This window comes from Lucilia cuprina, chromosome 5 (genome assembly GCF_022045245.1).
Source record: "Lucilia cuprina isolate Lc7/37 chromosome 5, ASM2204524v1, whole genome shotgun sequence".
NCBI classification, from domain to species: Eukaryota; Metazoa; Arthropoda; class Insecta; order Diptera; family Calliphoridae; genus Lucilia; species Lucilia cuprina.
Window position 1 is genome coordinate 48,651,286 of NC_060953.1, and position 27,409 is coordinate 48,678,694.

General features: G+C 29.9%; 1 long non-coding RNA gene across 7 annotated transcripts; it reads right to left on the reverse strand.

The window, feature by feature from the left end:
• Positions 1-19,461: 19,461 nt before the first annotated feature.
• On the reverse strand, positions 19,462-27,000 carry LOC124419983. Of its 7 annotated transcripts, XR_006940968.1 has the most exons (5): positions 26,230-26,976; positions 24,155-24,173; positions 23,328-23,897; positions 20,493-21,566; positions 19,462-19,590 (listed from the first exon to the last, which is right to left on the reverse strand). It is a non-coding gene; the product is annotated as an uncharacterized LOC124419983 (long non-coding RNA). The 7 variants fall into 7 exon arrangements; XR_006940967.1 differs by lacking the exon at positions 24,155-24,173 and having other exon boundaries at positions 23,328-23,967; positions 26,230-27,000; XR_006940971.1 differs by lacking the exon at positions 24,155-24,173 and having other exon boundaries at positions 20,493-21,634; positions 23,550-23,897; positions 26,230-26,994.
• Between the last annotated feature and the right edge of the window lie 409 nt (positions 27,001-27,409).

Below are 27,409 nucleotides of genomic sequence, written 5' to 3' on the forward strand. Positions count from 1 at the left end.
GTCCGTCCGTCTGTCCGGTTGGCTTTCTGTCCATGTAAACCTTGTGCGCAAGGTACAGGCCTCAATTTTCAAGATAATTTGATGAAATTTGGATGAAGCCTATTGAAAATGGTTGAAATCGGTCCATTATTTCACGTACCTCCCGATTTGGGCTTTCTAAAAATTGGCACAAATAAGTTTTATATAAGTATAAATGACACTGCAGATTTTCGCAATGATCGCCCTTTATTTGACCCTAGCCCCTATACAAACCCCCGTCTAAAATTGACTTGTAACCATTTGTATCGCAAATAAAAATCAACATAATTAAGGATTATTTAAAAATATATATCCTTTTCCCAAATTTAATGAGAATCGGCCCATGTTTGACCTATACTCCTATATAAAGCCTCATTTAGAAAATTTGGTTTTTATCAATAAATTGCTTAAGGAATTAATGTAAAATTCAACATAAAAGTTTCTTTGTGAAAAATAAAAATTTTTTAAAGTAGTCATGGTGTAGGATGTTATATGGTCGGCCATGCCCGACTATACTTCCACTCAGGGGATGACCCCTACTTATGCGAAGCATTGTGTTGGAACTAAGAAAATAGGTTGTGGAAAGGAGGATAAATGGAGTAGTGTTTGTGGACATTTGATTTAAATCTTCTTATATCGAAAGTGGCGGGGAATACCTCTGCAGGGAGTTTATTCCACATACGAACAGTGCGGCTGAAAAATGAATTTTCCTTGTAATGTGTTGCACGGTCCACTGACCAATCTACCACAAATGGGTGTGTTCTTGAAGATAGACGTATGTTACGCAAGAATATACGAGTATCGGGAACAAATTCCCTAATTTCAAAGGAACACATTCCATTGTAGTATCGGTAGAACAGTGAAAAAATTTAAAATTCTAACTTTTTAATAGCTTCTTAGATAAACATAGTTTTTTAGTTAAATCATATGGCAGTTGCCAAGCCCCCAAATATTCAAAAGAATGTCAAAGTTTCTAATAGTTTTTAACTTTAATAGTTTCTTAGATAAACATACTTTTGTACTTAAATCATATGGTAATTGCCAAGCCTCCAAATCAAATTTCAAAGTTTCTAATAGTTTCTTAGTTGTACGGTACCAAAATACCTCTCACCAAATTATTATCTAAATGTTTGTGCAAAATTTTGGGATTTTACCTTTAATAGTTTCCTACGTAAATGAAAGTTTGTTTTTATTACATATGGGAGATACCACGCCCCTTATTGTTAAACCATTAACTTGACATGGATGTCAAAGTTCTTCTTGTAAAATTTTAATGATTCTCTCTCTAACAGTTTCCCAGATAAACGAAATTTTTGTATTTAATTCCCATAGGCGATACCACGCCCTCTATTGAAAGGAATTTCATTTGCACCGTAAAATGTTCACATGAATGTCAAAGTCCTTTGTGGGAAATTTAAAAATTCTAGATTTCATTTGGCATGTGCCACGCCCCCTACTGCTAGTCCATCAAATTTTCAAATATTTACGTTTAAGATTTTAGAGCGAAATTAAAGACTTTAACTCTTATACATTTATGAAAATTCAATCATTTTTCCTTTTAAAGTTCTTCATGTAAAATTTTAAGCTTTTATATCTAATAGTTTCTTAGACCTACATTTTTTTTTTGCTTTTTAGTTCATATGGGAGGTTTAAAGCGCCTTATATGGAAGAAGATGTTAAAGATCTTTAGACAAAATTTTAAAATGCCCAACAAGGAGTCAATGCATCCAAAAAAGACAGTGATTTTTACTAATGTCTAACCACCTGGTTGGGTCTAATTCATCTTCGACACAGTTGTACTCTTTGTTAACGAGGGCAAACTTTAGTGTGTTTACTTTATAAGTTCGATAATTTTTCCCTTAGAAGTTCATTTGGATGTTAAAATTCTTCATGTAATATTGAAGGTTTTTATCTTTAATAGTTTTTAGAACATAAAATTTTTTTGTTTTTTTAGTTCATATGAGAAGTTTAAAGCGTCTTATATGGAAGTTAACCCATTTTGCTCCTAAATGTTTATACAAAATTTGAAAATTCCCAGTTCGACATAAAGTCAATTCAACCGAAAAAGACAGTGATTTTCACTAATGTCTAACCACTTGGTGGGCTTAAATTTATCGACACGGATGCACTCTTTGTTAACGAGGGTGAAGATAATCGCAAAATTTAAAACTTTTAGCTCCAATAGTTTCTCATATGAAAGAATTCAGGACCCATTTTCAAATTACATCCATTTTTCCTCTTAACGTTCAAATAGTTGTTAAAGCTCTTAAGCTGCAATAATTTTCAAATTAAAGAGATTTTTATATTTAATTCATATAAGAGGTGCTATGCCCCCATCCCCTATTTCTAAAACGTTCATTTTTGTCCTAGTTAGTTAGTTAGTTTGAAAGGAGGATATATTAACATTTATACATCAAATCCGAAGAAATACATCTAGACCTCTATTGGGTTTATTGTGCGCTCTTTAATCGAACCCACCACCTTCGGTCTACCAGATTAGATCTTTAACCACTAACCTACTGGAGGCCAGGTTAGTATATCTGAGATATTTTCTCAGATATAGAAAAGTAATTTTTAAAAATTTAACTCCTGTTTTGTTAATTGAATAAGTGTAGAATGTTTGTGTTTAAAAATGTATTTAAATAATTAACTAAAAAAATCAAAACTCTTTCTGTCAAGTTCTAAACTAAAAGCTCTCAACTAAAAATAAGCACGAAGTTTATTTTCAGATATAACTTTGGAATAGAATTTGTAACTAGATTTTAATTGATATAATATCATACCATACCACACTCGCTTAAAAGTAGGGAGTTACCTTACCTTCACGATCACTTGGCTCGTAGTCTTATCAAAAGTTTGGTCCATTCACTATTCAATAGATTTATCAATAGACTAGTCAATATTATAGTCGGGAGACTAGTCAATAGCATAGTCAACTGACTAGTCGTAGAGAAGTCTTTCGACTTGTTCATTATAGACTATAGCCTAGTATATAATGCATGGGCTAGTTTATATATTAATTAGTAGACTAGTCCGTATATAAGACAATAGACTTGTCCAAAGATTATTTCATGAACTAGCCCAGAGACTAATTAAAAGAATACTCTATAGAATGATCAAAATACTAGTCAATGAACTAGTTAATTGAATAGTTAATAGACTAGTTTATTGATTAATTCATGTATAAGTCTATTGCCAAGAAAATTGTCCATGTAACAAGCGCATAAATAAATCCTGGCCTTAGGATTTCTCCATCACATCTGGGATTTGTGATATCATGTCCTGACTTACGAAAAATGCAGTTTTTGAGACGTTATAACTGCGCAAGGACAACTTAATTTATAAAATTTCAAATAACATTAACATGTCTCCTTTCTTTTCGAGAAATTTTCAGACCTTTACTGCATTGTTCATAAACATTTATCAAAGGTTTAAAGAACAAATTTCGTATGAAAATTTGAATTATAGACCTTTGATAAAAGTTTATGAATAATACCCTTAGGGTCAGAAGACATGTCTGATATTAAGTCTTTATTGAAATTTTATAAATAAAATTGTCCTTAAGAAGTTATAACGTCTCAAAAAAAAGGCTAAAAATTGCATTTTTCGTAAGTCAGGATATGATATCTTAAATCCCAGATGTGATGGAGAAATTCTTAGATCTGGATTAAGAAAAGTATACTTTAGTCTCTGGATTAAAAATGTATCGGCCTGTGTTATCAAAGAACTAGTCAAAGACTAGAAGAACAAATGAATAGAAGTTAGTCAAACATCATATTAAAACTAGTCCATAGACTAATTCATATATTAGTCAATTATCTAAAACATATTCCAGACTATATATTAGTACTTAGACTTTTCAAAGACTATTAACTATTGACAAGTCCAGAGACTAGTTCATAAAATAGTCCATATACTACTTAGTCAGTTGGCAGTACCAAAAACTAGTCTATAAACTTGATTGTTGTTTGCTTCTAACAGTTGATTGTGTGCTAGGATAGTTGAAACGAAAAGTCGACTTTATGCATTTAGTTAAAAGTCAACTTTGTGACTTTTTTCATTTTTTGCTAAAAGCCGACTTTTAGACTTTTTGTATTATGTAAATAGTCTACTTTTCGTCTTGTTTCGATTTTTCGAATTTATTCGACTTTTTGACTATTTTCGACTTTTTTTTTACTTTTTTCGAGTTTTTCCAACTATTATAGAGTTTTGTCTTCTTTTCTACTTTTTTTAAGTTTTCGACTATTTTTTACTTTTTTTCTACTATTTTCGACGTTTTTTTTTAATTTTTGACTATTTTTGACTTTTTTCGACGTTTTTTTTTTAATTTTTTGCTATTTTTGACTTTTTCTGATTTTTTTTTACTTTTTTCGACTTTTCGTTAGGGAAGCCCTTCGACTAGTTCATGGACACTATTTTCGAGGTTTTTTTTTTAATTTTTGGCTATTTTTGACTTTTTTCTACTATTTTCGAGTTTTCGACTTTTTCTGATTTTTTTTTTACTTTTTTTTTGCGACTTTTCGATAGGGTTCTATAGTTGAAAAAGTCACTTTTCGACTTTATTCATTTAGTTAAAAGTCGACTTTTTGCATTTTATGAAAAGCCGATTTTTCTTTTTTTCATATAATTAAAAGTCGGCTTATAGACTTTTCGACTATAAGTATTTTATAAATAGTCGACTTTTCCACTTTTTTGCAACTGTTCGACTTTTTGCGACTTTTTGATTTTTTCGACTTTTTTCGACTATTTTTTTACTTTTTTCGAGTTTTTAAAACTATTTTAGAGTTTTTGACTTTTTTCCACTATTTTTAAATTTTTGACTATTTTTGACTTGTTTCTACAATTTTCGAGTTTTCGACTTTTTTCGACTTTCTTCGTCTTTATTTGACTTTTTTCGACTTATCGACCTTTTTAGACTTATCGACTTTTTTCGACTTTCAGGCTTTTCGACTTTTTTCGACTTTTATTTACAAAGTCGACTTTTCGACTTTTTTCATAGACGATAGTCGAGTTATCGACTTTTTTGGAACCAAATAGTCGACTTCGAGGGTTAGTCTGAGGGTTTCAGGTTCGTTTCCGGCAATAGTTTACTTTCATTTTTTTTTGACTTTACTTGTTAGTTGTGTTGTAAATAGAAATATCTTTTTGTAATGAACGAATCGTTCTTTTTAATACCTAAAGTTCAAATCATAATGCAAATTATTTTCTTTTCCTTGGCTCGTAATCAAGGTTCCTTTTTATGTTCCTGGCAATAATAGTTTTTAAAATTAATGTTTCATTTTTTAGAAATATTTGAGCCTAAAGAAATCTATATTTTCTATCTTCTATGACATTTTAAAACATTATTTCCTTTTGTTATTTCGGCTGCAGGAGAAGAAAAAAAAAACTACTGCAAAATATAATTAGAACAAATAATAGCAGGATACATTGTACACTATAAATATTTATTTTTATTATAAATAATAAATGAAACTTTTGTGGTCATATAAATATTTATTTATTTCCAATTCTTCTTGTGTTTTATATACATTTATTTTTCCTTGGAAAAAAAGTAGAAAAAGAAAAGTTTTGATCACAAGTCTCTACATTTTTTACGCCAAGATTTTTGCTTTTTTAGCAATTGCTAACATATACATACAATAAATTTTAGGTAATAAAAAAAAACGAAGAAAATACAAACTTAAATTACACATAAATTTTGAAATGGACGGAACGTGTATAAACTTATAAATCAATAAAGTTTAGACTTTTTTCTCGGTTTGTAGACAAATTGCAAAGTGAATTAGAAACAAAAAAACAAAGATATAAAATACGAAATAAAAACAAATAAAAATTTAAATCAATACTACAGCAAAAAAAGAAAAATAAAAAAATAACTCCAAAATCAAATAAATTTTATTTCTTTGAGTGAAAAAGTGCCAATTGAAACCATTAAAATTGCGTCTATAAAAAGAAAATTATCGCCCATATCAATAAAACCAGCCCAACATATAGAGATTATAACCAGTCATAGTCAAAGACATCTACACCAACACCAACACCACAACCAACAAACGGCCACAATTGTAGCAGCAAAACAAAATCCATTTGAAACAAAAACAACGAAAACGACAACAGATATTGTTTCAACATTGAAAACGTCGAAAACATCTTTGAAAGACCAACGAAAAATACCACAGGCAACAGTTGTTAAAACATTAACGGACACATTAGAAAATCTGACACCTTCAAACTGTGAAACCACTAGAACAGAAGCAACAACACCGCCAACATTCTTAAGTTGTCCAGTAGCAACAGCAGCAATAAGAGAAAGTAAAGAAGAAATTAAAGTAGCAACTGTTTCAAATATTGATACAACACTAGAGACTTTAATCAAATCTGAGTATTTGGTAACGTCTATAGAAACCACTACTACAACAACAGCAGCAGCAACAGAAAGTTGTAGTAGTAAAGCAACTAACTGTAACACAGAAATCAACAGCACCAACAACAGCAACAGTAATACTGTTGCAAACTTAGTTATTTCTGCTAATAATACTTTGAAACCTTCAGGCGACATTTCAATATCAAACAACAACAGCAACAACTTGCGATCAAATACTTTAACAACACCAACAACATCATCATTATTAAATACTATTGCTACAGTTGCCAACAACATTAACACAACGGCCTCAACATCGTCCCTGTTGTCTTTAGCAGCTGCTGCAAACACCATCACCACCAACACCACAGCCATCAACAATAATACAACATCGGCAGCAGCAGTAACCACGCAGCAACAACAAGAACAACAACCTTTATTTTATACTTGTACAGCAGCATCATCGTCCTTGTTGGCCCAACCACCACCAACGAAAATTTTTAAAACGGATCATTTGTGTGTGAACGCCTACGGTTTGCCCCCGGTTGCTGCTGCCACCGCTGCTGCTGCTACTGTTGGGCATCCTTGCGTTTATTGTGTTTTTCCTGTTGTGGTAAGTGTTTTAGTGTATTTTTGTTCCACTGATTCCAAGTGTTTGTTTTAGGCCACCTCCAACCACTATCTCCTGAATTTCGGTTTTATGTCTTTGGGTTATTTTTTTTTTATTTGCCTCTATGTAATGAATTCCTTATTTTATTAAAACTAGGGAGACATATTTGATAACGATTTTGTTTTTAAGAAATTAATATATGGCTTCAGGCATAAAATACTGGTGATCTAAATAATGTAAAACTTTTTTTATTTGTAAGAACAAATAAGTGATTATAAACGGTAAATAAATAAATAAATAAATAAATAAATAAATAAATAAATAAATAAAAAATAAATAAATAAATAAACAAAAAAATTGTATTTTTGGCAGAGATTGATTTATTAAACCTGTTTATGATTATTACAATTTCTCCTCTAGGCATTTAATCACTGATACTTCATCCTCTTAATTGTTTCACTTTCATAACTGTTTGTATGTTTATTACATATGTTTTCGAGTAGTGTTTAATTCAAAATGTTTATTAATAAGTTTATGTTTAAGTTCAGTTCTAGTTCGGTTCTAGTTCAGTTCTAGTTCAGTTCTAGTTCAGTTCTAGTTCAGTTCTAGTTCAGTTCTAGTACAGTTCTAGTTCAGTTCTAGTTCAGTTCTAGTTCAGTTCTAGTTCAGTTCTAGTTCAGTTCTAGTTCAGTTCTAGTTCAGTTCTAGTTCAGTTCTAGTTCAGTTCTAGTACAGTTCTAGTTCAGTTCTAGTTCAGTTCTAGAGAACTAAAGATTTTATTACATCTCTCGAATTTCAATATATATTTCACTAAAATTTAATTTAAGATATTTAACTTATTTCATATTATGTGTGTTCTTTTTTTCTGCCATTTCCTTGGTAACTGAAGAGATAATAATAATGATGAATAAATCATTAGAAAATATTAACCGTTTTTAAAAATTTATATGAATAAAAAAACTTAAAGGTCTATGGATTTTTTTATTGTTTCTATTTGGTTTATTTCTCATACGTGTCTGCATCACTCACTCATTCATTTACTGACTGCCTTCAATATTAATTAAAACTACCAATGTTCTATTTTTTAACACTCTATTGTTTTTATTTTTAATGTTTTTTTCGTTTTGGTTTTTGTTTTATTGTTTTTTTTTTGTTTTGTTGCTTTGTATTGTCGTTTTTTCTGCTGTTTGTTTTGAGGACTAAAAAATCTTATTGTGAACATTTTTGTTACGTTCAGCTGGTTCATATTTGAAAGGATATTACAGAACAGCACATTTCCGATCAAAAAACAAAAAAAAAAAAATACTGAATAAAGAGGAAGAAAAGAGATTGAAAAATCACACAATCCCACATACTCATGAAAAATATTTATAACAAAACAAAATAGTAATAAACAGGCCAAGAGTAGAAGTAATTGTGGTAGAGGGTTGCCTGCAATGTTCTCATATAATGGTAGTAGTTGAACCAATATTTTTTTGCTAGTCAAGCTTGAAGTTTAAATGATCTAGGGATAGAGGGTCTTAAAGTTTTTGTTTTATTTTACCATAAATGTCAATTCTACCTAAGTCTTCTTTTAGTCATCCCTGTTTTAGTTTGTTTCTTTAACATAATGTAGCAAATAGATTTTCTAATCAATTAAATTATTAAAAATTTAAATATGTAAGTTTTAATAACAGTAATAGCTTTTAATATTGTAATTTTGGAATTGTGCTTTAGTCATTGGTTAATAAGTCCTTTTCAATTACAGTGTGCAATAAACTAAAAAGCATATAAGTAGTTCTCCTTTTTTTGTTTTATATTTTACAGCAATTTTTTAATACAATGCACTAATGCATTCACTCACACTGATAGTATTCGAAACAAAAACAGAATTCAAATAAAAATGATATTTGTTATACGAACCCGGCAGTTTTTAAAGTGGCAGTTGACAGCTCTGGTGTTATTAAAGGAATTCAGTCATCTCATTGATAAATTAATTGCAACTTTTTTGTTTAGTAAATTTTCTGTTCTGAAATTGTGTCATAGTTTTAAACTATAACCACCAACTGTGGAAATAGCTATTATGTAGGAAAAATATAAAGAAAGGTAGGTGCATATGCAAAATCCCCATGCCGAAATATAGATTGATAGATAATTTTTAGTTTACTAAACGGAACAAGTTTAATGACCTGCAGGATACTTTAACAGCACACACTTGCATCGAAACTAACTATTTTGCAATATGAACACAGAAAAGCAGCAACAACAAAATATGAAACTGTAGTAAGAATATATAAATAATAAAGGAATTAATTCTTAGAGCTCCTAGGATTTAATGTTTCTAAAAAAATATATTTTTAGGACACAAATTGTATCTAATTTTGTTTAAAATTTTATGAATAATTTTTGCAAAAGGATTATTAAAGTAAGTTGATCAGAAATAGAACTAAATTAGAACTGAACTAGAACTGAACTAGAACTGAACTAGAACTGAAGTAGAACTGAAGTAGAACTGAACTAGAACTGAACTAGAACTGAACTAGAACTGAACTAGAACTGAACTAGAACTGAACTACAACTGAACTAGAACTGAACTAGAACTGAACTAGAACTGAACTAGAACTGAACTAGAACTGAACTAGAACTGAGTGCTCACTAAGTGCTTCTTTTAGAGTGGTGATAAATGTTATTCTTTTGAAAGTATTTTGTTTTATTTTTGCTGGGAAAATTGTAAAAATTGTATTAAAGCATATAAATATGTATGAATTTATATATTTTTTCCTAAAACATGAAAAATTATATACAATATTAAAGTTTCAAGAGGGACTGGCAATATCTATTATTATTTTCTTTTTGTTATAGCGTCTACATATTTATTTATATTATATAAAAATAGCGGAAAAAACTTGTATGTAAAAGTTTGTTAAATTCTTACTCAAACAAGATCAATTTAATACAAAACTTTTTATTTTATTTTGATGCAACAATCGTGTTTCCAGCTACTTGGATTGAATTTTTTCTCTATATTTTATGTTTTATATTTTATTGTTGCTGATAAAATAATATAGTTTGAACAACGTGGGTTAACGCATAATTATGTATACAAAATTAGAAATTGTTTGGTAACTGATATATAAATATAAAATATATACTAATGCTTTAAGACCTTGTTGTAAAATAGACAAGAGTTTGCATAGGGATTCGAACTCACAACCTGTAGTCAAATAAACTAACACATTACAAAGTAACTTAATCTGTTATTTGACCATTATGGGAACATTTTGCAAATTATCAATTATCCTTCGTTGTTTTTTTTTTTTTGTTACATACGATTTTCGTTGATCCACATCCATACAATATTTAAATATTAACGACAAAGTATAAAAATTTATATTGAACTTTATGTAAATATATTTTCTACTTATATTTTTATACAAAAAGATACAAAATAAAACTTTAAATTTTTTTCCATACTTTGTCCCTCTGGCCCATTTAATGTCGGATAGAGTTTGTATCAGTAGTGTTAGTAGCCATTTGCAAAAAAAAAAAAATGTAGGGTAAAATGTAGTTTGTCTATCTGAATATGTGCATTTGTGTTCGGTTGTGTCTGTATTTTTTTTCCTTATTGTTATAAAGGAGGGTGCTTATAAATGAACATTATACTCTTACAAAAGTAAATTGCATGTTGCAACGCGCAAACATAATAAAATCGTTAAGGATTACAATAATCTGTGTACTAGATGTGTGGTAGTAGTTGTAAATGTTTGTGTAGTTGGATACATTTTTTTATAAAAAAACAAATTAGGAGGGTTATGAAGGGTGTCCCTAAAATTATTGGAATATATGAATAGATTTATGTAGATCTAAATACGGACATTAAATTCTAGATTTCGATTTTTTTATTTTTTTCCTTTAACTATACTACAGACTAGACTATAGGATAGACTATAGATTAGACTATAGACTAGACTATAGACTAGACTATATACTATACTATAGGTTACACTATAGACTATGCTATAGACTATGCTATAGACTTGACTATAATCTTGACTATAAACTAGACTATAGACTAGACTATAGACTAGACTATAGACTAGACTATAGACTAGACTATAGACTAGACTATAGACTAGACTATAGACTAGACTATAGCTAGAACTGAACTAGAACTGAACTAGAACTGAACTAGAACTGAACTAGAACTGAACTAGAACTGAACTAGAACTGAACTAGAACTGAACTAGAACTGAACTAGAACTGAACTAGAACTGAACTAGAACTGAACTAGAACTGAACTACAACTGAACTAGAACTGAACTAGAACTGAACTAGAACTGAACTAGAACTGAACTAGAACTGAACTAGAACTGAACTAGAACTGAACTAGAACTGAACTAGAACTGAACTAGAACTGAACTAGAACTGAACTAGAACTGAACTAGAACTGAACTAGAACTGAACTAGAACTGAACTAGAACTGAACTAGAACTGAACTAGAACTGAACTAGAACTGAACTAGAACTGAACTAGAACTGAACTAGAACTGAACTAGAACTGAACTAGAACTGAACTAGAACTGAACTAGAACTGAACTAGAACTGAACTAGAACTGAACTAGAACTGAACTAGAACTGAACTAGAACTGAACTAGAACTGAACTAGAACTGAACTAGAACTGAACTAGAACTGAACTAGAACTGAACTAGAACTGAACTAGAACTGAACTAGAACTGAACTAGAACTGAACTAGAACTGAACTAGAACTGAACTAGAACTGAACTAGAACTGAACTAGAACTGAACTAGAACTGAACTAGAACTGAACTAGAACTGAACTAGAACTGAACTAGAACTGAACTAGAACTGAACTAGAACTGAACTAGAACTGAACTAGAACTGAACTAGAACTGAACTAGAACTGAACTAGAACTGAACTAGAACTGAACTAGAACTGAACTAGAACTGAACTAGAACTGAACTAGAACTGAACTAGAACTGAACTAGAACTGAACTAGAACTGAACTAGAACTGAACTAGAACTGAACTAGAACTGAACTAGAACTGAACTAGAACTGAACTAGAACTGAACTAGAACTGAACTAGAACTGAAAGAGCTGAACTAGAACTGAACTAGAACTGAACTAGAACTGAACTAGAACTGAACTAGAACTGAACTAGAACTGAACTAGAACTGAACTAGAACTGAACTAGAACTGAACTAGAACTGAACTAGAACTGAACTAGAACTGAACTAGAACTGAACTAGAACTGAACTAGAACTGAACTAGAACTGAACTAGAACTGAACTAGAACTGAACTAGAACTGAACTAGAACTGAACTAGAACTGAACTAGAACTGAACTAGAACTGAACTAGAACTGAACTAGAACTGAACTAGAACTGAACTAGAACTGAACTAGAACTGAACTAGAACTGAACTAGAACTGAACTAGAACTGAACTAGAACTGAACTAGAACTGAACTAGAACTGAACTAGAACTGAACTAGAACTGAACTAGAACTGAACTAGAACTGAACTAGAACTGAACTAGAACTGAACTAGAACTGAACTAGAACTGAACTAGAACTGAACTAGAACTGAACTAGAACTGAACTAGAACTGAACTAGAACTGAACTAGAACTGAAAGAGCTGAACTAGAACTGAACTAGAACTGAACTAGAACTGAACTAGAACTGAACTAGAACTGAACTAGAACTGAACTAGAACTGAACTAGAACTGAACTAGAACTGAACTAGAACTGAACTAGAACTGAGCTAGAACTGAACTAGAACTGAACTAGAACTGAACTAGAACTGAACTAGAACTGAACTAGAACTGAACTAGAACTGAACTAGAACTGAACTAGAACTGAACTAGAACTGAACTAGAACTGAACTAGAACTGAACTAGAACTGAACTAGAACTGAACTAGAACTGAACTAGAACTGAACTAGAACTGAACTAGAACTGAACTAGAACTGAACTAGAACTGAACTAGAACTGAACTAGAACTGAACTAGAACTGAACTAGAACTGAACTACAACTGAACTAGAACTGAACTAGAACTGAACTAGAACTGAACTAGAACTGAACTAGAACTGAACTAGAACTGAACTAGAACTGAACTAGAACTGAACTAGAACTGAACTAGAACTGAACTAGAACTGAACTAGAACTGAACTAGAACTGAACTAGAACTGAACTAGAACTGAACTAGAACTGAACTAGAACTGAACTAGAACTGAACTAGAACTGAACTAAAGTGAACTAGAACTGAACTAGAACTGAACTAGAACTGAACTAGAACTGAACTAGAACTGAACTAGAACTGAACTAGAACTGAACTAGAACTGAACTAGAACTGAACTAGAACTGAACTAGAACTGAACTAGAACTGAACTAGAACTGAACTAGAACTGAACTACAACTGAACTAGAACTGAACTAAAACGGGCGTTCCGTTTAAAGTAAAAAGTCCGGATAAATACGGCTTCCACCATAGAATTAGTTCATTATTATTATTATTATGATTAGATCATTCAGATCATTCAAGTGATTGAATCAGAATGGTCTGTGCATGACCAGAAAGAAGTCTTTAAGCCTGTTATTGCAGCATAATCTCGGTTGTGCTAAAGCAAGTCTGGTTTTCCGTGCATATTCTTCTCTATTTCTGCCAAAGGCGTTGGCAAAAGATATGCATACGGTAATCTAAACCGCGCTATTGCGATCTAAAAGATCCTGCACATGACTCCGCATGCTCTCTTCCAATAAACATAGATCCTTCCTGACCTGCCTCAGTGAATCATACAAAGGTGTAATGGTACGTCATCGGTTTCCCTTGAATAAAAAAGCCATCATGTAAAATTACCCTGCAACTTCCCAGCAAAAAAAAACTTCCAAAGAAGCGAAAAGGAGGTAAAATTTGCTGCCTGAAAGTACTGAAAAAGACCTGAAGAAGTTATAATTTTAACACAGGCTTGTCATAGGAGGGATGTCCTTTTATTTAATTCCAAATTCACTATATCTGAAGTCATTCTCAGGAAGTAATTTTCAGGTTAATTATAAGGTTAATAAAAAATCTTTAAAAGTTAATTTGTAAATTAAAGACTTCAGATATCTATATATGTACATATGTATGTAGTACCAACGCGGAAGTGTAAATCCATAGTTTTAATACATTTAAACTACTGAGCATATAGTTTAGAATAGAAAACTAACTAAATACTTCCACAAATATACATAATACTTAAGTAAACATACATTCATATACATATACAATTGCAACAATGTGTGTATATGTGTGTTTATACAAACAGCCATTGTTATAAGGATAAAAAGGAAAACAAAATGGCAAACGTTGAAAAATGATGAACCATCAAACAAAATTCATCGTGGCAGGCAGCATCAACAATAGCAGCAGCAGCAACAGCCTTGTAAAACTAACTGTAACTACTCAAACTAATACTTTAACAATACAACAAGATACGAGACGTAACGAAATAAAACGATATGATGATGTTGTTTTGTGATACCAAAAACAACAACCGTATGTGACAAACAGGCAGGACAAGGATGCAATAATGATTGTTGCCGTTGCAATGATGATGTCGTCATAGTCATTATCATCATCGTCATAATCATTAGCATCTTGTTAAATAAAATTTTCATCATTTTGTTTGTTCTTTTTTTAGCCAGTATTTTCTTGCAATTTACTCATACATTTATAAAAAATTTTTCGATTTTTTTAAAATATTTTTTTTTTCGGTTAACAAAGATTTTTCCATTCATTCTTACTAACTGTTGTTGTTTGTTGCTATTTCATACTTTAATAGTTAGTTAAAAACTATACAATAGTTGGTAAATAATACCATACCTCGTTTTGTATTTCATATCGAAATTTATACTTTTCTTTCACTTACATTTTTCTTTAAACTTTGTGTTTATTTATAGCCAAAAACTCAGCATCATCTTCAAGTTGGAAAATTATAGCCTTGTGTTTATACTGCTTTTGATTTTTCAGATTATTTCATTTTTTTTATAAATATTTCTGTAACAGAAACGAAATCATTATTATCATCATCATCATTTGTACATAGTTACGAATTTAAGCCAGATGTTAGCATTCACTCGCTGTTTTCTTTCTGTAATATTTTTTCTTGTTAAATCACGAATATTCTAGTTATTTCGCCAAAGAAAACAAGAGAAAAATTATCTTCATTATTTTAAAACATGTTTTCTTGTTCCCAGCAATTTTATAAGTAATAAGTGTATCACTCTAAAATTGAATTTTGCATGTGATACCTTGACATGATTTATTTTACTTATTAGCGAATTGAAATGCAATGATACTGTTTCTTAAATCTATATTGGTAATTTATGTAGCCGTCATTTTAACCAATTTTTTGTACAGAAATTATTTGTTTAACCCACACGAAATTAGATATTAATTGTAACCAATTTTCCATTCCTAATCGAAGAGGAGTCTCTTAGGCAATAATTTCCTTCCTCCTAGCTAAATGTAAGATAGCTACCCCAACCTAAAGGGTTGACTTTTTTTGTTATTTTGTTTAAATTTTTTGGGATAATTTTCCCAAAAGGATTATTAAAGTATGTTGTTATTATCTGATCTGAACTGAGCAAGAATTTAACTAGAATTGAACTATAATTAAACTAGAACTGAACTAGAACTGAACAAGAACTGAACTAGAACTGAAGTAGAACTGAATTAGAACTGAATCAGAACTGAACTAGAAATGAACTAGAACTGAACTAGAACTGAACTAGAACTGAACTAGAACTGAACTAGAACTTAACTAGAACTGAACCAGAACTGAACTAGAACTGAACTAGAAATGAAATAGAACTGAACTAGAACTGAACTAGAACTGAACTAGAACTGAACTAGAACTGAACTAGAACTGAACTAGAACTGAACTAGAACTGAACTAGAACTGAACTAGAACTGAACGAGAACTGAACTAAAACTGAACTAGAACTGAACTAGAACTGCACTAGAACTGAACTAAAACTGAACTAAAACTGAACTAGAATTCAACTAGAAATGAACAAGAACTGAACTAAAACTGTACAAGAATTTTTAAGAAAATTTTAGGAAGAACTGAACTAGAACTGAACTAGAACTGAACTAGAACTGAACTAGAACTGAACTAGAACTGAACTAGAACTGAACTAGAACTGAACTAGAACTGAACTAGAACTGAACTAGAACTGAACTAGAACTGAACTAGAACTGAACTAGAACTGAACTAGAACTGAACTAGAACTGAACTAGAACTGAACTAGAACTGAACTAGAACTGAACTAGAACTGAACTAGAACTAAACTAGAACTGAACTAGAACTGAACTAGAACTGAACTAGAACTGAACTAAAGCTGAACTAAAACTGGACTAGAATTCAACTAGAAATGAACTAGAACTGAACTAAAACTGAACTAGAATTCAACTAGAAATGAACAAGAACTGAACTAAAACTGTATAAGAATTTTTAAGAAAATGTTTTAAGCCTTTGCCAAAAATATTTTCAAATGAAAAACAGTCCTTTCTACTCTTTGCCACATACCACGTTTAATCCTCTTATAGTATTTTTAAACTTTCATCCCCAGCACTATTTCGTCTAAATAACTTCAGTAAAGATGACTTATTTTCACAATGATTTCCTAAGAATGAAATCTTAATGACCTTTTACACACATGCAACGATTTTTTTTTTAAATTAATGAGAAAAAAGAAAATATAAAGAAATCTACTTTTGTACAGATTTTGCTGACATTTAATGTTTGTTATTGTTGTGTACTTGAGATAAAGGTAAATTTTTCATATGAATTCACTTAAAATTGTTGAGATATATTAGTTTTCTTAACTCTGTTGCTGGGGCTGAAAGAAATGACCAACTCATTTGAATGCGTAACACGTTATTAAAAGATTCTACATGGCCTTAAAAGTTAGTTTATGTGTGTCTATTAGGATGTCACATAAAATTTAACATAACATTTATATAAGAAATTTTTATAAATTTTGTTTTATTTTAACAAAATATTGAGAACATCAAATTTTATTTCTTATAAAGTAAATATGTTAATTAGTATAAACTTGCTTTATACTACATTAGTGCTTCCCAAATTTTAGTCATATTCTGTTTGAGGACAAAAACCAAATTGCAATAATACTTAGAAGTTAGAAAATCACAGATACAACAATTAAATAAAGCAAATTTAACTAATGCAGTGATCGACAATCGTTAACAACAGTGGCCAAAACTAATTAGCTTTTTATATGTGCACAGTAATCAAATCAAAAACAACTTCACAAAATGAATCAAGAGTATAAAACATGCAAACAATGTATTATAGCAAATACGTGTCACTTCATACAAAAGAGTATGAATAATCAGCTCTTTATGCTGCCCACCATCATATCCAAATACGCAAAATATACATTATTATTGGAATAGGCACTCCAAAAATTCATCGACATTAAACACATCTATACACACACGCACGCAGTAATACAAAGACAAAGTTATAAAAATATCATAAATCTCCTGGAATAGGCAAAGTCAAACAAACACAAATCTAAAGGATAATAGAGAGCATATAAACTAAAATCAAACCAAAGAACAACTTTCAAATAAATGTTTATGATTATTTATGTATGTATAAATATATGGTCTAATAAAGTCAAATTGACGACATTCTGGCCATACGTACAAAGTACAAATTACTTGTAGACATTGAGACGTGATATGTTTATTAAGGTTTATTTATGAGATTTGTATATGAAATTTTAATAATTATTGAACAATAAAGTTACCAAAAATTATTTGATATAAATTTATGTAGGTTTTTTTAGTACAATTAGTTATGTGCGAAAAATGCTTGGTACAGAAGTTTACTTTTGATTAATTATTTAATCAAAATTATATTTTTTTCCCATTAACAAATTTATATAAACTAACATAAATGATTAGAAACAATTGTAAGGAATTTAAAACAAACTAGAAATGAACTAGAACTGAAATAGAACTGAAATACAACTGAGCTAGAACTGAACTAGAACTGAACTAGAACTGAACTAGAACTGAACTAGAACTGAACTAGAACTGAACTAGAACTGAACTAGAACTGAACTAGAACTGAACTAGAACTGAACTAGAACTGAACTATAACTGAACTATAACTGAACTAGAACTGAACTAGAACTGAACTAGAACTGAACTAGAACTGAACTAGAACTGAACTAGAACTGAACTAGAACTGAACCAGAACTGAACTATTCAGAAATTTCTTAAATATTACCTTATAACATTCAAAATTTCATACTAAAGAACACAACACCCCAGTTCTCTGTATATTCCATAAGTTAGACAACATCTTAAAAGTCATCTTTATCGATTACAATTTCCTTAAGTATTTTTTAATTTATTTTCACTTATTTTTCTTGAAATTCAAATAAAAATTTTACAACGACACTACACAGACATACAATTTAAAATTTCATATTAAAAGTGCCTACTTCCTTTCTTATGAATTCTATGCTATTATTAAGTTCTTCCTTTTATTTTTGCTTTCAATTAAATTTTTCTACTTTTTCTTAAATTTTTTTTCGCACGTGTGTTGGTGTGGGAGAAGTCAGGAATAAAAGGGTCTGCCCACTTAGATACAGTCATAGGCATATAAATGCAAAATACAATTATTATATATATGTACATACATATATATATATGTATTTATGTTTCTACTTGTATAATGTATAAGTAACTAGTAATTTGTTTACTCAACTCTCGCTTCTACGTCTACAGATACATACATATTTATTCTTAATAATAAATGGAACAATATCTACAATTAATAATAATTTAAAAACATAATTAAAACTTCCACCGACAGACTGACAAACGGTGTTACGGAAAAACAGACTACTAAGGTACTCTCACTGGTACACACTTTTGTGTTTACTCATTCGATATCGTGTATTTATCTTTATTCATTCATACAGCGCCCACTTTTGCAATTTGTATTTTTTTATTTTGCATCAGGTTTCATTTAGGGGTATTCACAGATCATAAATAAAATCATTTGGTGATATAGAAGAATAAGTGCTAAAATTTATACAAATTTAGGAACAACAACTAAACTAGAATGGAACAGAAGTTGAACTAAAACTAAAATAGAACTGAACTAAATTTTCCCGATTTAAGAATGATTTACTACAATTCTCAACCAAATTCTTTATTTTATCGAATTTTACAAAAAAATGTTTTTTTTTTTTTTGCAAGAATATGTAACTAAATAAGCTTTGATGTCCCTATCCTTCTAGTGTTATATGAAGTCTAACTTTATCTATATATAAAAATACAACTTATGTAATGATTTGAAATCATTCTCAATATTACTTAGATCAATACTTTGGACTTCTTAATTATATTGAGTAAAAAATTAATTTACAATTTGAAATATTAAATTTGTACTTACATTGGCAAATGTTGGAGGACGTGTTGGTTGTTGTAAAGGTGGCCTCATACCTCCATGAGGAGGTACTTGAGGTAAAGTTTGAGCTGGACTGTAACGCGGCTGATGCATCACTGATGATTAAATCTACAAATATATATAAAATATGAATAGTTTTAGACATGTTTGTAATAAGAAACATATTTAGTTTATATTTAAGTTAGTTAGTTAGTTAGGTAGGTAGGTATGTAGTTTGTTAGTTAGGTAGTTAGGTAGTTAGTTAGTTAGTTAGTTAGTTAGTTAGGTAGTTAGTTTGTTAGTTAGTTAGTTAGTTAGTTAGTTAGTTAGTTAGTTAGTTAGTTAGTTAGTTAGTTAGTTAGTTAGTTAGTTAGTTAATTAGTTAGTTAGTTAGTAAGTTAGGTAGTTAGTTAGTAAAATAGTTAGTTAGTTAGGTAGTTACCTAGTTAGTTAGTTAGTTAGTTAGTTAGGTAGTTAGTAAGTTAGTTAGTTAGTTAGTTAGTTAGTTAGTTAGTTAGTTAGTTAGTTAGTTAGTTAGTTAGTTAGTTAGTTAGTTAGTTAGTTAGTTAGTTAGTTAGTTAGTTAGTTAGTTAGTTAGTTAGTTAGTTAGTTAGTTTGTTAGTTAGTTAGTTAGGTAGTTAGTTAGTAAGTTAGTTAGTAAGTTAGTAAGTTTGTTAGTAAGTTAGTTAGTTAGTTAGTTAGTTAGTTAGTTAGTTAGTTAGTTAGTTAGTTAGTTAGTTAGTTAGTTAGTTAGTTAGTTGTAATAAGAAACATATTTAGTTTATATTTAAGTTAGTTAGTTACTTAGTAAGTTAGTTAGTTAGTTAGTTAGTTAGTTAGTTAGGCATTTTTACGGGAAGTAAACCCCTCTGCAACAGTCCCAATTCTTCTCCATCTACCAATCTTAATATGGTGGCAACTACAAACCCTTCGAAACTTTGCAACCATTTAAAAACTTATATTAAAATCATTAAATTAAAATACATATTAAAAGTTAAAAACAACAACAAACAATAAATATGGCCACTTACCAGTAGACGATTAGAAAAGTTAAACCAATTAACCGCTTAACAAAACAAGTGATGGGGATGAATGAGAATTTAAACACTTTCACACTATTTTTTCTAATTATTTTCTATAGATATGGCAATAATACACACACTCACTCTCACTTACACTCACGGTACACGATAATTGAACGCGGGGGCGAAACAAGAAATTAAACACTTTATTTTTTTATTATTTATAAACACACACACGAACAAATATACGCGAACGCGTTTAAAAGCAAATGTCAAAAGTTAACCGGCAATTGTTTTTACTTTTTTTGTGGCGTTTAAGAGAGACTTTTTATTGCGAATAAAACGATTTAAGAGAACACGAACGATAGACGTTGTTTGTTTTTATTATTGATTCTTTGCTCTGTTATGATTTTGCTATAAGAAGAACAGACGGCAAAATAACGGGCGTTGTTTTTGTTATGAATTTCTGTAAATTGTGTTTGAAGTGGTCGGTATTTGTTGTTATTTTTTTGTTATTTGTTTTGGTTTTTTTCTAGTTGCTGTTTTTTGTTTTTTACGTTAAGATAACAGTAAACATGAATATAAACAAATTAGTTAGTTGATTTTTTGTTGTTTTCTTTGAATAGTTTTTTTATAATGTTTTATAAATAGAGATAAGATAATTGGGATGCTTTTCTGTTTTGTATATGGAAGATTCTTTATTGTTGTTGCTAGTTTTAATTTAGCATAAAGTAGTTTATTGATGGGTTGGTGTTAATTTTTTTTTAGAATAGGAATTTCACTCTTTTTGTTTTTGCAAATCAGTTTTTGTAAAGTTTTATAGGCACACTAATGCAGTCTCAGTCTGTTATGGAAATTTAATGTAAACAATAAAACCACACACACGCACATTCACTAAAAATTTGTTAAACTTTGTTGTTTCTTTTTTTCTCAAAATATTTTAATAATTTCTATTGTTGTAGAAAAATATGTTGTTGTATATGTATTATTTGTTGTATAAATTACTTTTCTTGTTAGAAATTTGGCATCTCTATGCAATAATTTGGTTGGATATGTTTTTTGGCTGTAATCTAAGGGCAATGGCTGCAAAATGCCAACAGTATCAATATTATGTATTAGTAGCGGATAGGGTTGCCAATGTTTACATAATTCTATATTATACAGTGTACGTATTGGGATTATATCAAAGTATTTATTGAAGGAAGAGAAATACTTATTGCTGGTAGATCGTAATTAATCGTAATATATTCTAGACCTTTATTGGATTTTAAGACGATATATTGTGTATGTACTAAGTCGTCTCGTATGGAGGCTTGTTAAAAACACTGAAGGGACAAAATGGAAAGAGCTATAAGTACGGAATTCGTTTCAGAGATGTTCCCTCTGCCCGTGTTTATTGCGTGTACATATCACAAATGTAGTATGAGGGTCTGGTTCATTGCTCAGCCATTGCTGGTAATAAAATGTTTATTTCTCGGACCAAAAAAGGGCTCCATTTCAAAAATGTGCCTGATGCTGATGTTAATGCGATATGTATAAAAATGCGTATATTCGAAAACTAGATCCAAAGGCAATAAACAAAACATGAGCAGTTGAACTGTTCGCAAAAATGTTTTGACTTCAGCAATCAAACTTAAAAAGCTGATATCTTGCAGGTTTTCAATAGCAAACAATATCTATAGAGTTGTGAATAAGTTTATGCAAATTCCCCAGATCATTGACATATCTCAGGGCACTTAAATGACAAATTACTCAAATATAAGCTTTGTATTTTTATAAAATAACACAAACTTGTTTCCAGTTATGGTCAAGAACAATTTGAAATTTCAGCATTATTAGAACTTTGTTAATTAACTTTTAACACTTTTAGGAGATTTTATGGACACTTATAAACAGAATATAAAGAAATACAACTCTATAGAAATAGAAATAATATCCCTTAGAGTTTAGAAGTACCTGCCATTTGAATACTGCAGATTTCGAAATAGTAAATCTGCAAAGCTATATTCAATTCGGCCAATGTCTTGCTGAATAATTTTATGCAAATTCCCCAGGGCATTAACATATGTATCTCAGAGCACTTGAGTGCGAAAAGTGACAAAATCTTACTTAAACATGAGTTTTGTCCTTTTATAAAACAAAACAAACATGTTTTCAGTTATGGTCAAGATTAATTTCAAATTTTAGTTTTTTTCGAACTTTGTTAATCAACTTTTAACCCTTTTGGGAGATTTCAAGGACATTTATAAAAAATGTATGTATAAGGAAATAAACCTCTATATAAATAGAACCAATACCTAATAGAGTTTAGCTGTACCTGCGATGTAAACTCTGCAGATTTCGAAATAAAGACATTGTTAGTTAATCTGTAAAGTTTTAATTAACTCAATGAATTTTAATCCATAAACTAAGGAGGTCAGTAGTCAAATTTTGAAACACTTATTAGGGAATTTTTAATCTATATTTTAAAAATATTATATGACGATCATATTCAACAAAATTTAATAGAATTTATTGAATAAAGTCCAATATTTAAAATTAACTTTTATGGCCCTAATGTTCAAAAATTGGAAAAAAAGCATTATTTTTTCAAAAAGTTGAATTTGCTTTATAATGTTCTGTAATATAAGGAAATCGGAAGATCTGTTTCAAAATGTTTGCAAACAGTTGGGATCAATGTTAAAGATATTAAAATGTAATTTCTGGGATTCAGAAGTTTAGGCGTAAATTTTGAACCTTTTTTCAATTTTTTAATTAATTTTAATCACATATTTCCTTTTACAGATCTCTAAACGAAATCCACAATAAATATAATATAAAAAATGTGTTGGCAACTCTACTTACTAGACCAATAACAAGTAAAATGTTACAAAAAATAGAGAGATACTATTCTGCTGCAAAAGAAACACACAGCAAGAGAGGGAGAGCGCGCGTTAGAGGAATAAAGTTTGACAAACGTATGTTAATGTCTGGGGTCCACAAATATGAATAAAAAATAATCACAAAAAACCAGACGGACCTATTTGTTAAAATTTAATTTTAACTTTTTTTATTAAAAAACTATACCTATATGTACTTATTACACTATATTGCACTTTGTTTTTTCTTGTTAATTATAAAGTTTTTGAGTTTCTGTTTTTACTACAAGCACCGTTATGAGAATTTGTTGTTACGTGTGTAATTTTTTTTTAGTTCAACGACTTTTGGCGTTTTTGTTGTTTATTTTGCTTTATGCACTAAATACTTGTTTTTTTAATCTATTTTGCTGTTATTTTTCTTTTTTTATTTATTTATTATTGGTGTTGTTGAATTTTTCACGTTTTTTTAATTAAATTATTTGTTATGTTTATTTATTTATTGTATTCAATTGGTTTCCACTTGCATAATTAGCGTCGTCACAAGAAAGTGTAAATACTATTAAAACGAAGAAGAAGAAGAAGTTGAAAATGACAACATACAAATAAACGAACGGTATTCATTCACACTTTAAGAAAAAATATTACAGCAGCAGCAACAACAACAACACACATCAGAGTACGTTTTAAACAGGGTGCCACTACAAAACCAACCTTTTGTTATGGTTGTTTTTATTATTTTTGCAAAACTAAAAATGCAGTCCAGTCCTGGACAATTGAAATTTTTAAATGTGTATGTGTACATGAAATATTTACCAAAAGTCTATTCTATGTTCTGCTCTACAGGCTTACTCTTATCTGCAAGTCTATAGTTTAGTGTAGTCTATAGCCTAGTCTATATTCTTGTCTATAGTCTAGCCTAAAGTCTAGTCTATAGTCTAGTCTATTTTATAGCTATATTGTAGTCAATAGTATATACAATAGTCTAGTCTATAGTACAGTCTATAGTCAGGCCCATAGTCTAGTCTATAATCTAGTTTTTAGTGAGGTCTATAGCCTAATCTATAGTCTAGTCCATATCTAGTCTATAGTCCAGTCTAAAGTGTAGTCCAGTATATATTCTAGTATAAAGTACAGTCTATAGTCTAGTATATAGTCTAGTCTGGAGTCTAGTCTACAACATAGTCTATAGTCTAAAGTATATTGTATAGTCTTGTCCATTGTCTAGTTTATAATGTAGTTTTCTAAAGTCTAGTCTTCATTATAGTCGATATCAGTTTATAGGTAGTCTAGTATATAGTCTAGTATGGAGTCTAGTCTGCAGAATAGTCTATATTCTAGTCTACAATCTTTATATTCTTTAGTCTACTCCATAGTCTAGTCTATAATGTAGTTTTTAGTGAGGTGTATAGTCTAATATAGTCTAAAGTGTAGTCTATAGTCAAGTCTATATTCATGTCTATAGTCTAGCCTAAAGTTTAGTCTATAGTCTATCTAGTCTATCGTCCATTCTATAGTGTGGTCTGTAGTCTAGTATAAAGCCTAGCCTGTAGTTTAGTATGTAGTATAGTCTGGATTCTAGTCTACAGCATAGTCTATAGTCTAAAGTATATTCTATAGTCTTGTCCATTGTCTAGTTTATAATGTAGTTTTCTAAAGTCTAGTCTTCATTCTAGCTCTATCTAGTCGATATCTAGTCTATAGTTCAGTTTTTAGTGTAGTCTAGTATATAGTCTAGTATGGAGTCTAGTCTGCAGAATAGTCTATAGTCTAGTCTACAATCTTTATATTCTTTAGTCTACTCCATAGTCTAGTCTATAATGTAGTTTCTAGTGAGGTGTATAGTCTAATATAGTCCATATATAGTCTAAAGTGTAGTCTATAGTCAAGTCTATATTCATGTCTATAGTCTAGCCTAAAGTTTAGCCTATAGTCTAGTCTATTGTATGGCTATATTATAGTCAATAGTACATTCAATAGTCTAGTCTATAGTCAGGCCCATAGTCTAGTCTATAATCTAGTTTATAATGAGGTCTATAGCCTAGTCTATAATCTTTTCCATATCCGGTATATAATCTAGTATAAAGTCTAGTCTACAGTCTAGTATATAATCTACAGCGTAGTCTATAATCTTGTCTACAGTCAAGTCCATAGTATAGTCTATAATCTAGTATAAAGTGAGCTCTATAGCCTAATCTATAATCTAGTCCGTATGTAGTCTATCGTCCAGTCTATAGTGTAGTCTGTAGTCTATTATAAAGCCTAGCCTGTAGTTTAGTATGTAATATAGTCTAGATTCTAGTCTACATCATAGTCTATAGTCTAAAGTATATTTTATAGTCTTGTTCATTGTCTAGTTTATAATGTAGTTTTCTAACGTATATAGTCTAGTCTGGAGTCTAGTCTACAAAATAGTCTATAAGCTAGTCTACAGTCTTTATATTCTTTAGTCTAGTCCATAGTCTAGTCTATAATATAGTTTTTTTCTAAAGTATATAGTATATATAGTCTACAGCATAGTCTATAGTCTAGTCTGTAGTCTTGGCTATAGTCTAGTCTGTAGTCTAGGCTATAGTCTAGTTTAATCTATAGTCTCAACTGCACTGTAATATACTCTGTACATTATTCTAAAGTCTAGTTTTCAGTCCAGTCTTTAACCTAGTTCAAAGTCTAGTCTAAAGCCGTCTAGTGTAGTCCATAAAATAGTCAATTTTATTCTTGTCTAAAAGTACCTTACTACTGACTTTTCCATCCCTGACACCGTCAGCCTGTGCTTCTTATTCCTCGAGTGCACTTTCAGTCTGTTTTTGCTGTTTTTGTTATTATTATTGTTGCAAATTGTGGTGGGATTTGTCTTGTTAGTTTTTGTTTTTGCTTTCTTTTTACTACACCTGCTGGTCTGACTATTTTGCTGTATAGTTTTTGTTGTTGGTTCGCCTTATTCTTGCAAATTTTTGTTCACTTTTGCTTTTTTGTTTAGCTTTTCATCGTTTCAATCTATATTCTTAGCAAATCTTTAACAATTATATGAAATATATACATTTAAATTAATTTCTTTATTTTACATTAATTATTTTTATAGAAATTCCACTTAACAAAACACACTCAACACAATTATAATTCCCCGACGTACTAAACACACGAAATAGTAATAAAAATGCTGTTGATTCTTTATTGCTTTCTCTATTACTTCTTTCAACTGAACGAAAAAAAGCCGACCGACCAACAGCGAACACAAAAAAAAGCGCATCAATTTAATTTGTTTTTTTTTTATTTTCTATGCTTTTCTTTGTTTTTCTTATTTAACATTTCACCATGAGAACTAGAGAATTGGCAAATGCATAAAATAAACAACAACAACAATAATATTAAAACAAAACAATAATAAATCTAGCAACAACACATGCGCTTAACTTTATATTAGAGTTGTACTAGGAGAATAATAAATGTTAGTAAACATTAACAGTACGCGCACTTAACAGAGAATGTGTCGGATTTAACATTGGTGCTGGTGTTTTTAAAGACTTAACATTTCTATTAACTAAAAGTTACCTTGAAATTTAGTTTATGTGTTTGTGTTAAATGGTCTGTTCAGTTAAATGTTACTGTTAATTTATGTAATAGCAATAGGGGTTTCCCAAAAATATATTTCATAAGATGTTAAAAATAATAAAGGTAAATTTTTAAATTTCTAGATTTTAGTTTTTAAATTTTTTAATTCTTTTTACTTTTGCGTGACATAGTTACTTATAGTTCTGGAATATTTTTAAATATACACTTACGTATTTGTAATGTTCACTTAATACCTGAAATTTTGTATTTTACTAAATAAACACAAAAATTGAGTTTTATTAAAAATTAAAATATTATATCTCGACTAGGCTACCAAAAGTCGTCCAGACTATATACTATATTATAATAGACGAGACTCAAGAGTCTAGACAAAGCTATATACAAGATTATAGACCATTCTATATATTAGATCTTAGACTATATTATAGACAAAACTATAGATTATGCTAAGTATTGACTAAACTATTTACTAGATAATAGACAAGACTGTAAAATAGA